The 14792-nt window shown below is 36.5% G+C and overlaps 1 protein-coding gene across 3 annotated transcripts in view; it reads left to right on the plus strand.

Annotated features, from left to right (window-relative positions):
- The window catches only part of SIPA1L1 (signal induced proliferation associated 1 like 1), a 212188-nt gene that overhangs the window by 14256 nt on the left and 183140 nt on the right, over nucleotides 1-14792 (plus strand). For 2 of the 3 annotated variants that reach the window (XM_027749332.2, XM_039389061.1), the window contains exon 2: nucleotides 6382-6483. The exons of the other annotated variant lie outside the window; for it this stretch is intronic. The gene's annotated coding sequence lies outside the window, so the exon portion shown is untranslated. The remainder of the gene's footprint in view (nucleotides 1-6381; nucleotides 6484-14792) is intronic. 3 annotated transcript variants of the gene reach the window in all.

Raw genomic sequence — 14792 nt, forward strand, 5'->3', positions numbered from 1 at the left:
AGATTCTTTCTTGAATTCTCTTTAATCTTTTTGACAGATATGAAACCACAAATCTTTTTATCTGGAGAATGTAAAAAAAAAAGGGGGGGCCATTAGAGGAAAAGACTTTTATGGGATCATAAATGTTCTGTTTGGTTCTGTCTTATTAGATATTGCTTGGAAATTGAATCTCCTTCTGAAGACATTTACATGTTCCAAGTTCTCAGTATTTGACCTGATTCCATTATGAGCTATTTATATTTCAAGATATGAATTGGGCTCTTTTAAAGTCTTTTGACCTTTCTTTGGAAAAGGGGAAAACATACTCTTCTAGGCTTGTGACTAAGTGTATTTTTTTAAATAAGGTTTGTAAGTAGTGTCATGGACGCTACATGACATGTGTGAGTCTATGGTGTCCAAAAGCACAGGGTAAAGAGATTCAACTGTAATAATGCTGGGAAACTTTTGACAGAATATTTGTTAAGGACATGGCTTCAGATGATTTATTTTTATTTTGAACTATGGCATTTATCCACAATGTTCAGACAGAGGAAGAGGTATTTCTCTTTCTCTTAGCGTTTCATGTGCCACGAAAGAGAAGTGTCTTCTGTTTGTCTTCTACAACTGAGGAACCTTTCCTTGGCCTGATTATTGGATTTCAGTAACATATGTTTGTGGTGTGATCATGTCTAGAGGCATCAAACAAAATGAGTAAAATACGGTGTAAGTATAGCTCAGATTTTGGAGATGAATGTGTTTTTATTGAGGCTAACTTTCACTGACTGCAGATGCTCTGTGTTAGTTGGCAGGGATCTCTGTCCAACCCTGCCTGTTCAAAGCAGGGTCAGCTGGAGCTGTTGCTGGGGACACTGTCCAGTTAAATTTTGGACATCTCTGAGGATGGAAACTCCAAAGTTCCCGTGTGACCCATTTTAGTGTTCAGTCGCCCTTAAAGTAATTTTTTTTTTATGTTAACAGGGTATTCCTGATCAACATGTTGCAGTACCTGTCAGGAGTCAAGGGAAAAGATTCTTCTGGATACTATTCAGAACTTGTTTCACTGTTTGATTTCTGAGCTCTTTGTTTTTGTGAGCTACATAGAAATTGCAAGCTAGAGCTACTCATTGTGTCTCTCTGTTACTGAGGAACAGCATGACAAATTCAGGTTTTGATCCACTAGTCAGATACAACTCTTACCTCATGTGTCAGGCTTTCTGAAAAGCTTTTAAAGAACGTTATCCATATCATTCAGGTTTTGCTGGCCTGTAGAAGCAGGTGACATAGTCCTTCTGCAGGTATGTCTGCACAGAAATGTCCTGTCTTTCTGTAGAAGGTTGGACACGTGCTTTAGATGTGAAACTTGCATTTAAAGAGTTAGTTTTTATGTGTACCTGTGAGTCTGCTAGAGGTCTGTTTTTCTGTTTTCTGGGAGTGCAGCATCTTTTTTGTATGAAAATGAGGAAAAATGCATAAAGACAGTTTACTGCTTCACTTTTGTACCTCCAGAAAAGCTTGGTACCATAGTCTGAACTATACTGCATGGAAACTGCTATTTTTTTGTGCCTTGCTGTTCATTCATTTATTTGCCACTCTTGTGACCATTGCTAAAAGCACAGCTTGGAATTACAACCAAATTTACTGCTTATTTTTAGGTGATGGTTGTTTTGTATCAAATATGATGCTGTGCAGGTGGTTTTGGAAACCTCACTCGTTCCCCATGAAGCTATTTTTTTTGTACATATCTCTCCCTGTTGTGCTGTAGTAATTCAATAACTTGAATAATCAGAAATTAGCATCAAATTGGGATGAAAGCTTCCATGGGTAGTATCAGAGTTGTAGATTTATTTAGGCTGAAAGGGACCTCTGGAGGACTTCTGCTGCAACCTGCCCCCCTGAAAGCTTGAACAGCGTCAATTTTAGTGTACAGTGACAGTGATTTTAGTTTAGTCTTTGCTATTATCTCCCTTTAGGTAGATGAGAAAGCAGAATGATCCCCCAAGTCTTCTCCAGAGTCAGGTGTCTCAGCCTGTCCTTGTTCCTCATGTACTTCAGCCCCCGAACTGCTTGGTGCTCTCTCTGATGAACTTTCTTTAGTCCATCTGTCTTGTACTGAGCAGTCTAAAACTGGGCATGCTCATTTAGCTGAGATCTCACTGGTGGTGAGTAAAAGTCAATGTCATTTGCTGGGTTTAGACAGAGCACCAACAAGCACTGCAAGGCAGATATTTTTAACTTAATCTTACCTAGAGGTTGAGATTTTGCATTTTCAGAAATGTCTATTTTTGTTCCTAGATTCATGAGGAACCTTTGATTGAATAATTTTTTGCTATATCACTGTTTCCAGAAAGGGTTATTTACATCATTTAGCTTGAAGTAGACTTTCTAATTCATAGCCAAACTTATTTCACACAGCTGCAGATTTAATCAATATATTTCCCTGCTCTTTGAAGTTTTTTTCCATCTAAATTGAACTGGTAGTAGTCACATACCGTTTTAGTTATCCTGCTGATGTATTTTGCCTTGTGTGGCATGTTATATTGGTTTATGTTGCATTTCTTCAAGCCAGCCATCAAGCAAACTGTTGTGGATTTCTGACTTTGAGTGGAAAAGTAGTTTTCTACCTGCTTTATTCTTGGTGTTAGCTTTCAATTTATAAATTAATGTTTGTTTGATCTGCATGCAGGGATGGACTTTGCACCATATTCATGGACATTTGACCATGTTATAGTCAAAGTCAGTAAAAGTCGTGCCAGAATAAATGCTTATAAGACAAATATAAGAGTGGGCATTCTAAGAAACAGTGAGTAGGGAAATGAAGCAGGGAACAGAGAAGAGACAGTAAAGATATTTTTGTCCTATGCAAATTAGTCTTTCACATGAACCACTGAAAAGAGACACTTTGCCCTTGATACTCATATCTTTTACCATATTGCTTTTGCTGTCTAACAGGCTGCACGGTGCTGCCAGAGCAGAAGCAAGCTGCCATACAGCTGTCTTGGTGAGGAGTCCAGGTCATCCAGAAATTGGACCCTTGGCTTAGGGTCAGACCTCTCCTATGGTAACATTTTCAGTCATATGACTTTGACTTTTGCCAAAGACTAACTTTAAGTGAAACTCGCTGGCACCTGCGCAGCATTATTTTTTGGCAACTGCAGCTCTTGTGCCATGGGTTGTTGGCAGGTTGAATCACTTGCTTCATTTATAAGATACTTTGTAGTGTTTCAGGATGTAAGGACAAATCAGCTTGCAGCCTATGCTTGTCACAGCTGTCTTGCCTTACACCTCATGGGAAAAGATTTATCAGGCATAATTATGTTTAATTGAGCCACTCTTGCTATCTTGCCAATGTTACTTTTTTCTGTTAATTTGATGAGTGGACACAGATGAGATAAAAATGTAAACAGTGCCTATTTGAATGGCTTCTTGGATTATTTAAATGATTCATTTAATCTGCCATGAAATTACGTGGGTTGCCACATGGAGGGAGATTCAGCTAACTTGAGTTCTCTACCTCTTAGAATTTTATTTCTGTGAGGAAGGTTTAGTTTTTTTTTTCACTTGTACAGGATGAACTTACTTCATAATGCATCTGCAACTTGCTTTCTGTAGTCACAAGTGTGGGCTTTCTAAACTATGATTTGTTCTTTGTAAAACAACTTTTAAAACATCCACAGTGTTCATGGTTATAAACTTTTTCAGCCTTACTGTTGAAATAATATTTGTAGTAGATGTAGGTCAACTAAACCTCACTAAACTTGTAGCAGCTCACGGTTTGGTTTATCTGTATAATTCATGAACATTTCAGGAGAATGCAAGGCTGTATTTCAGGGTGGGGAGTCTGTGCCTTAAGTTAAATAAAATAGGGGTGACTTATTTATGGGAAGCTGTAGAGAAGTTATTGTTTCTAGGTCTGTCTGGTGTCCTGGAAATGCAATCTTGAAATACAAATGCTGAGGAATTGGGAATGAAAATAAGAGGAAGGGAGATAAATCTGTCATTAATTCAGACTTGAGTTTCCTTAGTGTGAACTGTTCTGTATGTGGAATTGCTTGTAGGATGGATAAACTGAGGAAAATTGCAGTATAATAAACTTGAATTTATTTTTCTTTCTTTGCCATTAAGTGCATTATTAAGCATCTTTTCTATTAAAAACTATCTTTTAAGTAGTACAGTTTTAAAATGGCTGGAAATATTTAACTAAGCCAATCTTTAGTTGGAGAGGGAGGTTTGCCTATGTGTGAGAATTACTTTGAAACTGCTTTCTGTCATCGTTTTCTTCTAGAACAGTTGCCTACACCAGATAAACATTTAGGATATGTCTTGATTGGAATATGAGTTGAGTTGGCTCATTTTTGCTTTTGCTAAGAAGGTTGAATACGAAGACCTTGCTGTCTGTACTTGGCTTTCAGTATATGCCAAATGCGGGTTTAATTATGGAAACTAGACCTGCTCTAAAGCAGCTGCAGCCAAGGCAAATGCAGTCCTGTTTCACTTTAGTCCTTGTCTTCCCAACTAATGAATTCAAAGAAATAATCTAGCACATGTAAATGTATTTTAGTTTTTGGTTTCCATGCCTTTAAAAAAAGCCTCACAAAACACCACCCTCTCTCCCAAAAAGCTGATAGGAAGAAAAGAGAAATGCCTGGTAAAATGCCTTTCCTGTCTTGGCAGTTATACAGTGGTAGTGCTGCTCTTCTCATGCCCATGTGCTTGTAGAAGGTTCAGTGTTTCTTGCTCTGATAGCAGGTGCAATGCTCTGTCAGGGAGTGCCTGGAGAAGAGAGGCTCCCAGGTGGTGATACGCCTTTCGCAAAACATAAAACATAAAACCTGGCCTGGGTTGAACTGAATGCCTTCCCTCCACATCGTGCCTGAAACTGTAAGGGATGCCTGTGTTTAAAATTTCTTACGCTTGCTAATAAATTTGTATTCTTAGTTGCTTATGACTTCATCAGATTGATCGAAATTTTCTTGAGCAAATAGAATTTGTGTAGCACTGAGGAGCAGGAGGCACTGGTGGGACGCTAGTACTTATCTGCAGAGGCAACTTAGTGCTCAGTGGGCAGGTAGTCAGCATGGCAGATCTCCCCCCAGCTGATGTGTTTGAAAAGTTGTGTAAGAATTGCTTCAATTAATGAGTTTCATCTTTTTGAGAAGTCTTTCCTTGCCTTTTCACTGGTGGGAGAATAAATGGTACAGAATACTAACTTGATTAGGCTTTGTTTTCATGTGTTTTAGTAGATGAAATTAAGACTGTTTTTAAAAGCTAAACTCCACTTTGCATAGTTTCATCCACGCTAAGCAGTAGATCAAACAGTAATTAGCTGAACACTTGGCTAATGACCACCAGAAGAGGAAGAGGAGAGAAAATCGTCAGGAGAGTGCTGCTGTTGAACCTCTACCAGGTTGTATTTTTGTTGAGAGCCTTTAGTAAGAAAAAGTGCTACTGATTTGGCATACTGCTTTTTACTGTGTCTCCTGAAGTGTGACCCTTAACTCCAGCCTGCAGAAAGAGGTAAAAGCTGATACTAGAACACGTGTTCCAGGTATAATCAGATTTCCGTATTTTTAAATTGAGGCTAATAACAAATGTTACTAATGTTTTCAATTTTTTAATTTGTTGTGATAATAATGACTTTTGGTGAGGTTGTATGTAAGAGGCTTCTTGAGTGTATACATTTGCTGAGACATAAACATTTCAGTTTTAGAATTTACTGATTTGCAGTTCTGACTGCGTATAAAGTAAGAGGTAAATTAAGTTACAAAACTTGAAGTAGGTCTGTACATCTAAGGCTTCTGCTGTACACTGCTGAGAGACTTAGGTAAGGGTCACCTTAAGTATCAGAGGAAGGTCAATTAGGAAATAAAAATCACCACCAAACAAAAACCCACTGGTTATTTTGGCTAATAAACATATGGATCTGGCAAATTCCCCTGCCATCCTAATGTATCTGTTCCTTTAGCAGAACCAAGTGGTTAAGAGCCATGTTACTTCTGTGCTAGTTTAAGTTACTGTTATTACTGTGTGAACTGGTGATGTTTTCAGCAGGCAAGTGTTCAAACTGATGGTTCAGCTGAAGGATGATCTTGCCAAAAGGGCTTTTTGCATTTTGAACAAATTGCACAAATTGATTCCTTTTGTATACCTAAAGGATTATTGAGGCATATGGTGCATCCATAATTGAACTTTCCATGTAGTCTTACTCAGTTTATCAGTTTGCTCTGTGAATTGCTTATATGGTTGCAATTGTGACTAAAACTTTGCTTGAAAAGGCTTTTACAAAGGAGGAAAACAGGTTTAGAGTACTTTTTGGAGGAAAAAGGGATTTTTTTTGGGTGTGTGTTATCTCTGTCACAATGCTGTTGACATTCAATCAAATCTCCAACTTCTGATATATTTTAGATGAAAACTATTCTTTGGACTTGACCAGATGTCAGCGTGACAGGAATGAAAATCTGAAGATTTTTGTGAACCCACAACTATCTAAAGGAATTGATGAGCAGGGTAAGAATTCAACTTGTGTAAACCTTCCTTTTGTGGGTATCTGGCTACTGTAATACAGAACATACCACTTCCTGCCACATAAGTGGAAAGAACAAAGGAAGTTATGAAGGATAAGGACAGCAGTCAAATTCAGTTTCAGCATAAGGCAAAATATCATCATTCTGAATAGCTACCCTTAGAAAATGTTAGTGGCAGACATGAAGTGCTTTCCAGAGTATAGATACATGATGGCAGAACACTAAGTTTGTTGAGGAGGTTAGTTTTTTGGTGTCTGTTTGTTTTGAAATGTGAGAAAAAAACTGAAGTGGCATGTTGGCTATGACGCTTGGAGGAAGCAGAGCATTTTCTTATAAATGAGGTTTGGTATATCGAGGTCATGACTATTACTCAGGAATAACTTCTGGGAGTTGCTTTGAGATTGAAGTTGGTTAGAGCATGGTGCTGATGACACCAAGGTCATGGGTTTGATCCCTGTATGGGTTGGACTTGTTGATCCTTCTGGGTCCTTTCCAACTCAGAATGTGATTCTGAGTGATTCTGAAATAGCCTAAAATGCATTTAATTTGAATTTGAAAAGCATTTTTTCTTGTCAGATACTAAAGTTTTGCCTGATGATTTTTTGGCATGCAGTAGAAAGCTCACATTATGAAGAGGATTGAACAGAAGTGGGCTGAGAATGAAACCTTCTGTTTCTTTTGAAGGTCTATTCCACAGTGTATTGTTAAACGGTATCTGGATTTTTCTGTGTTTAATTTCTCTTGACTCCTTTATCTGTATAGCTATAGACTTCATTGTAACAGTTTCTGACTTCTTGTTCTTATTGTTAATGGACTCAGAAGTAGAATGACGTTTTAAAAAAATGGGTTGTAGGAATTCAGAAGAGTTTTTGATGGACAGGAAGAATCATCCTGTGGCAAAATTGAGTTAATACAGCGGTTTTACATTTGAAGGTCTTTTATTTCTACCAAAGAAAATGTAGTTTCTGCAATGCAATGGTAACATGGATTTGGCTCAGTTTTTCTTTTTAAATAACATGATAGAGTAAGGGAAAGTGCTTTGCCCATGTGTAGGTACATTTTTTTTTTCTTCATGTTTCCTAAAGCAAGGACAGCTGAAGGAAGAGTAAAGGCAGTTTAAACATACTGTGGTGCTACAGATAAGCTAACAATTGTTTAGGTACTGTTTGCTCCTTGGAGATTAGAAAATTATTGAAAATGTTAACTACTTTTTTCCTTAGTGCCTTCATTTGAGGAGTACTTAGGAAGGCTCTTCAGTGTAATGAGTTCAGCTGTTTTTCCCTAAAATAGCTTATACTTTGTCTTCATTTGCAGTTTGGACTGGTTTTGATAGAATTTTCAAAATTTCCTATGTAATTCCTGCCTAAGCTAAACTGTAGAGATATCGCTTGTTAATCTATTGTATGCCAAATGGCCCTCATTTTCTAAATTTTAGTGAGCCATTTGTATGTGCCCAAAGGAGCAATGTGTTGTTAAGACAGAATATAGCGTGGAGGGGGCTTTTGTTTCGTTTCTGTTTTTGTTTGGTTTTGTGTGGGTTTTGTGTGTTTTTTTTGTTTGGGTTTTGTTTGTTTGTTTGTTTTTTTAAATTTGAAAGCTGTAAGCTTATACAAGCACCTAAGACTGAAATGTGCTTAAGTGCGGGTTTTGGGGGCCAGGATTTCATTCACTCTCCTTTGCAGTTCTGATATTGAGAGATGTCTCAAAATGGTTTGACAGCCTAGGAAAGGGACTTGTAATTCAACATAATATACTTAATGATGAACTAGGGTGCCTTATGTGTCAGATCTACACCTGAAACTGCATAATGACTGGCCTTTTCTACTGCTGGATTTTGCATCTGGGCCCCCCTGCCAGATACGTCACTGCTGCACAAGTCATTGAGTCATTTTGCTGTCTCAGTCCTCATCCACCTTGTACATACATACTTGCACAACTGAGAAGGCAGTAGAGAGGCAGGAAGCTGCACTGAAAGATTTGCTCATCAAATTACATCCTAAAAGTACAGTGGTAACTTTAGATGTTTCTGGGTGTTTATATGTTGCCTTCTCTGAAGGCTAGTAAAGCTAGTAAATATGTTTTTAAAGAGTTGGTATAACTTTTATCTATAAACCCAGAAGAACACAGGTTGTAACAAATGCACCTTTGAGGGTATAGTGCAGCTGCTGTCTCACTCTGGGAAAATTCACAGTAACAACAATTCTTCTGTAACTCTTGGTTTTATATCCTTCTACAATGGGGATATTAATTGAGATTTTTGTGGGTTGTTTTGGACACTAGAAACTGGGATGAGACAAAGTGTCTTTCTTTACACAATGCAGAGCTGTGGGGTGAGAATAATCTAGTTATGTTTTAAGCTGTACTTGAAATCTGTGGGTGACGGATCCCTTGGTTCTCTTTGTTTTTCCCTCTTGTTGGGAGTGGGTCACTCGTTTTGTTTCTCAGTGCAGTTCCCACCTAAACAATGTCAGTGAGGTATTTATGTATTTATGAATTTTCTGTGAGTTCCTGTTACGAAACTTACTGTGTTTTTGTCTCCTCTTTCAAATCTATCCCAGAGGGTATTACTGCCAGCTCTGTGCGTGGCAGATTGCTTCTGTAAATGCATTCCAACAGGTGTGTTATTTTTATTTTCCTGGCATTTGTTTTGCAATTCAGTATGAACATACTTTACATCTATATTTCAATCTGGTTCAAACAAGTTTAGTTCAAGTAGTGGTTGAGTTGTGGTTTTGATGGAATGACTGTTTGGCAAGTATTGTCTGTAAACGCTTTGGTGTTTTCTGCACATAGTATTTTGGGACTGCCATAATACAGTTGCATAATCTTCAATTATGTGCTTTACAAATAAGAGATGTTTTTATGGATTGAATACAAGCCTTGAGCAGTTGAAAGTTTGGTGTATGAAAAAGAATCTAACTTTTTATTTTTTTTCATTATGTGCATATTTCAACCCAATATAAACCTGCTCATGATACAGGAATGTGTGGGATTTGTTTCAAATTTTATAGGGACTCCTTAATGAAGGAAGTTGTTTAGCTTTGCTAGTCTGTAGTTTCAGGTGACTCACTTGTGACCCTTGTGACATTCCACCCTCTGCCCTGCTCCAAATGGTGTCTAGAAAACTGTGGTTTGATGGGAGACAGTTCTGGTAGCATTCAGTAAATGCATATAATATGTACTGAAAAAAGAGAGAACAACAATTGTTTTGTTCATTTGAGAGTGAATTAGATACATATTAAACAATACTGTTTTACGTGTATCAGTTCTGAGGACTGTTAAATCTAAGCCTGCTAAATCTAAGCACTGCTGACGTGCCCACTCCCTTATTTGTTTTTAATATGAGAGGAAAATGTTAGAGAAGTTATTACAAGTCATATACAAGGTACTACAAGCTGTTATTTATAGTGTTCTAGTACCTTAAGGACTTGCCAGCATTGGAGATGACAGTTTTAGGGTACTCTGTTAAAAAGTGCCTGATCTTCAATAGATTCACTTCTTGAATCAAACTGGAATTCTGACCTCGATGTTGTCCTGTGGTAAAAGTTATATATTGCAGGGAAGAAACTTGCTTTTAAATTCCTTGTTAAACTTTAGTTATCTTACTGAGATTTCACCAGTCCTTGTATGTAATGGATAACTATTTCCAGCTAGTGTTCATGATTTTAGCTGTGTCTTTTTTTAATCCCTCCAAGGCCATAATTATCCATAATTTTTGTTTGTGTAGAAGCCGTGCTATATCTCTTAACTTTTTCTCTAGTCTCTCTATCTTTTTGAACAATGCAAGTGACAAACAGTAGTCAAGAAAAAACTTGTGGTGATGATTTCTGTTCTGTTTTCCCTTCTAAAATTTGAAACTTGCTAATACATGGATTCACTTGAGATTACTTTACCCTTCCTATGGCATTTATTGGCAATAGATTTAATCTAACAGTTTATTTCACAATCAGCCTGTTGCTGTGCAAGCCTTCTGTAGCTAATCAGAATAATCAGACAAGATTATTCTCACTAAATCTCAAACTTTTAGCTTGGCAAAGTTTACAAAGTTTCTTCAGCTGTCAGTTTACTCTATATTTATAAGCATAGGTCAAAGTGCAGATCCTTGAGGAAGGTTATCAGTGCATCATCCTCTTCCCTTCTTTTCTCATTCCTGTGTCACCATTTGAAAAAGCTTATTGCCTCTGCCTATCTCCCACTTCGTATTTTTGGATCGGTTGTAATTTCCAGGTAATTTGTTGCTCTCATTGTGTAAGAATTTCGTTTCTGTAAGACCCTTCAATGAGAGATCTTGCTATTCTCCTAAACTTCCATGTATATTCCTGACCTTTTTGGATATGTTACATCAAATAGTTTTTGTGTTCTTGTTGTCTCCTTTAACAAATTCTAAATGGTTGGACTTCTCTTTATGGAAATCAGGGTGCTTTACTACGTAACTTATTGTAAAGAAATGATGTTTTTCTTTGAACAGGCAAGCGAAGTAAGATGAATAGTAAAGAGTATCTCTAGCAGAGCCAAAAGGCACACCTTGTAGTTGTGGCAATGGCATGAGATAACTCTGAATGCGTTTTAACCTGTTTCATTATGCTGCCTTAAACCCAAGCTGCTGCACGGTAGAACTGGAAATATTTGAGACACACGTTCCCTGCCAATTGCAAGGCAACCACACCCTGACTTGTTTGCTACCCTTAGGAAGGTGCGTTTTTCATTTGTAAACAGTTCCTCATTGTTGCTGCATAATAAGAAGCCGATTTAATGACATTTTTGAAAGAAACAAGTACTGTAAATCTCAGCTGTACTTAACAGGGTCTTTTGTTTGAGCACTTTAAACTGATGAATAAAATGTGTGACATCAATTAGGTTTAACTGTGTATGTAGTACTGTGATAGTGCTGGGCCAGCCCTTTGTACCTCTTCCCTGCACTCAGGTGGAGGGGAAGTCTCCCAGGGTGCTGCCTTTCCTGAACCTCCCTCCTTGCCCCCTTCCCTGGCTGGGTAAATCGGTATGCTGCATATAGACAGGTGTATTTTAGACCTGTCAGTATTCCAGTGGTTAGCTGACAGTCAGAGCTGTACTATGTAGAGAGATATGTAACAGGCAAGATTTGAAAGCCAATATAATAATGTGAAGAAATCATTTGCACTAGATTTTGAGGATATCTGAAATGCACCATGTTACATTTCAGATAGTAAGGGAAAGATGATCAGAATAATTCTAGTCTGTTTGCCTTTAGAAGTATTTCTCTGAGACTTGTAGATAACCTATAAGAGAGTAAATCTCCGGGCTCTGGGGCTGCAAAATGCCAAATATAATACTTGTGAAGTATTACATGAACAAAGTTGTCTCTGATAGTGTCTCAAGTGATATATGTTATTTCTAGAATTATATTCTGAATAATCACATGATAATCCTAATGCAATTAGTGTTTCATGGATTATAATGTTTGTGTAATTTCATTTTGCTTTTGAAAATTAATTGCAAAAACATGATGATGCTCTGTGATACTTCTGAGATAAGTCTGTTCTCTTGTATTGCAGAAAAACCCCACATGACTTCAAGATAAACCAAATAAATCCTTCAAAGTTTCATGTTAATATCCACAAAGAGAACATTCTCCTTTGTGGCCTGTTCTTGTTGTACCCAAAGAATGATTTTATTTTTTTTGCTGATCAGTGGCTATATTGCTTTCTACCAAAGCATCTAATATTTTGTTTCTAGATACTTTTATTGTTAAAAAATAGTACCTGTTGAAGTAAACTACATAAGTGTTGTTTTCTGAAGATATGGTCTCCCACATAATTATTTCTCAGAAATAGAATAGAGATCTCTGTAATATAATAATGCAATAATGCTTCTTCTGTTGTTCAAGAAATATCCCATGATATTTCTTTTACTAGTCATATATCCCAAGTCATTGTTGCAGATAGTTAGCAAGCATACATTTTAATTTTTTTAGTTTTTTGCTGCCTTAAAAGATCAGTCAAACTTCTTTTGTTGGCAGCTCAAGTACTAGAAAACAAAATGGTAGTTTCTATAAAAATGGACCAGTGTGTAGAACTGCTGCAAAATGACTGATGTGGTTCTGTCTGAAGCCTGAAGAAGATAAGAGACTGTCTAACTGGAAACATTGTTCTTCTGTGCACTTGATTGCCTTCAGTTTACTTGCTTTATGTTTTAATTACTGCTTGTCATCTACTACTTTGGATATTCCATACCTAGCTAGGTCCTGGGACTCTGTTCCTGTTCAGCAGTAGTTCCAAGAATCTGCCTTAGCTTTCGCAGATGAGATAGGCTGCAAGTAAATGAAAGTAGTGGAAAGAAACCCCACAAAAAAAAACATTTACAGGTAAATTTCTGTAATTTAATGCTATCTCTCTTGTATCTACCTTATATTTTGAAATTGATGCTTGTAAGGTTCTTTGCCACTGACTTGCTCTGCTGATGTTAATAGTTATCATGACTTTGGAATAGGGAGGTGACATGTAAAATGCAGGCTGACCATAAACTGCAAACTGACTATAAGGAACTGAAAATAATTTGTAAATTAACTGTAAGAGACAGTAAAGTAATCTGTGAACTTGCTGCTTCAGCCAGGAAGTTACTGGGAGGCAAAATGGTCCCTCCAAATTACTTGTTGACAGTTATTTCTTGACGTGGAGCAGTTTTGGGTAATCTGGGAGAATACAAAATGTAGGAAGTTATATACTGTTGCTGGATTTTGTGATGTTCCTATCATGGATTAATATTTACTGTATTTTTGTATACACACCCCACAACCTTCTCCCCTGTTATAAGTAGAGTACTACTTTCTGCTGTTTATGTCTTGTTAAATGTTGGGAGAGGAAGTGGAAAGTGTGATATGGCTAATCTACATTAAAAATAATTAAAACAATAGTTGTATAGTGTTTTTTTTACTGATAAAAGAACCATTTAAATGTATTTATCTTTGTTGTAATTAGTTTAATGTGAGTAATCACATTTCCACTATACTTGTGCAATAAGCTGAGTTTTAAAAACAGAAGCAGTATTATCTTGATATGCCATGATACTATGTGTAATAGTCTGTAATAATAAAAAAAATTTTAATTTCTAAGCTGTATTAAAGAAGATTTTTCTTAGCATTTGGAGTTTAGTGTTCTAGTAAAGAAATTTTAACAGGCTTTTGTGAATGAGGAAGATGTTAGTTAACAGATTTGAAAATAAAAATATTTTAAAATTAATATTGGTGATCTGAGGCATCCCTGGCATATTCAAGAAAACACATAAATGTAATCTGTGTACATTTTAATTGCATACGAGATCAAGCTTCACTAGGTATGTTATTATGGCAGTTAACACTATATGGGATTGAGCATTAGGGTTGAATCTCTGGGATCTCTGGTCCAGAACAGTGTATTTAATGAATGGTTCTATTTCTGACCTTCCCTTAGCAAGTTGCAGTTGTCTAGTGAGGTTGAAAGATTTAGTATAAGGATTTTTATCTTCTGAAACTACATACTGAATTTTAGAGATAAATTGTAAGATTCTGCAATTGAAAAGTTAATAAAACAGAAAATAATGTTTCTTCCTAAAACATATTTGAAGTAGTTCACTTATGAAAAAATTACAGACTTGTAAAAATCAAAGAATTTGAAGCCTGGTCAGCGTACCTGATTCCTCATATCCACTGATAATCAGGAACAGGACTCTTTTATGTTTCAGCGTCTCATCTGCATACTGTATTAAGGCCTTGAAACTTCTTAAGAAAAGCAGCATTATAATCTCACATTTCTGGAAATCTCACATTTTAAACCCATCATTATCAGATGGGTTTAAAAGCAAAACTTGGTTGCCATGACCAATTAATGTAGAACAGTGCTATGCTACCAAAGGTTCTTTCTGTTGTTATTTTTGTTATAGTCTGTAATAAATTATGTAGAGATCAGTGCTGGCAACAAGAATTTCAATTTTAGACTTGTTTAATTTTTTGGACTTTGCATTCCAAGAATGGGGAATTTTTATTCGAAACTTTGAAATGGTTGTAATTAACGGCCTCAGAAATTTTTTTTCTTATTATTTTTTTTCTTATTATTTTCTTTATTATTTTTGAGAGTGAATTTTCAAACATCTTTTGAGTATGCAAATAGTTGAATGAGTAGTTGTAATGGTTTTTATTTACAATTGTACATTTGCTCTGAATTATTTTCTGAATTTATATTTTGCTAAATAGGTTCTTTTATTGTTGCCTTCTGAAAAAATTGCTTTTCACTGCTTTTAAAAAGCGTATAACCCATAAGCATAAAGATGATCTCATAA

The sequence above is a fragment of the Pipra filicauda genome, unplaced genomic scaffold (assembly GCF_003945595.2).
Source record: "Pipra filicauda isolate LSUMZ 115617 unplaced genomic scaffold, ASM394559v2 scaffold6_size6359152_pilon, whole genome shotgun sequence".
Lineage (NCBI taxonomy): Eukaryota > Metazoa > Chordata > Aves > Passeriformes > Pipridae > Pipra > Pipra filicauda.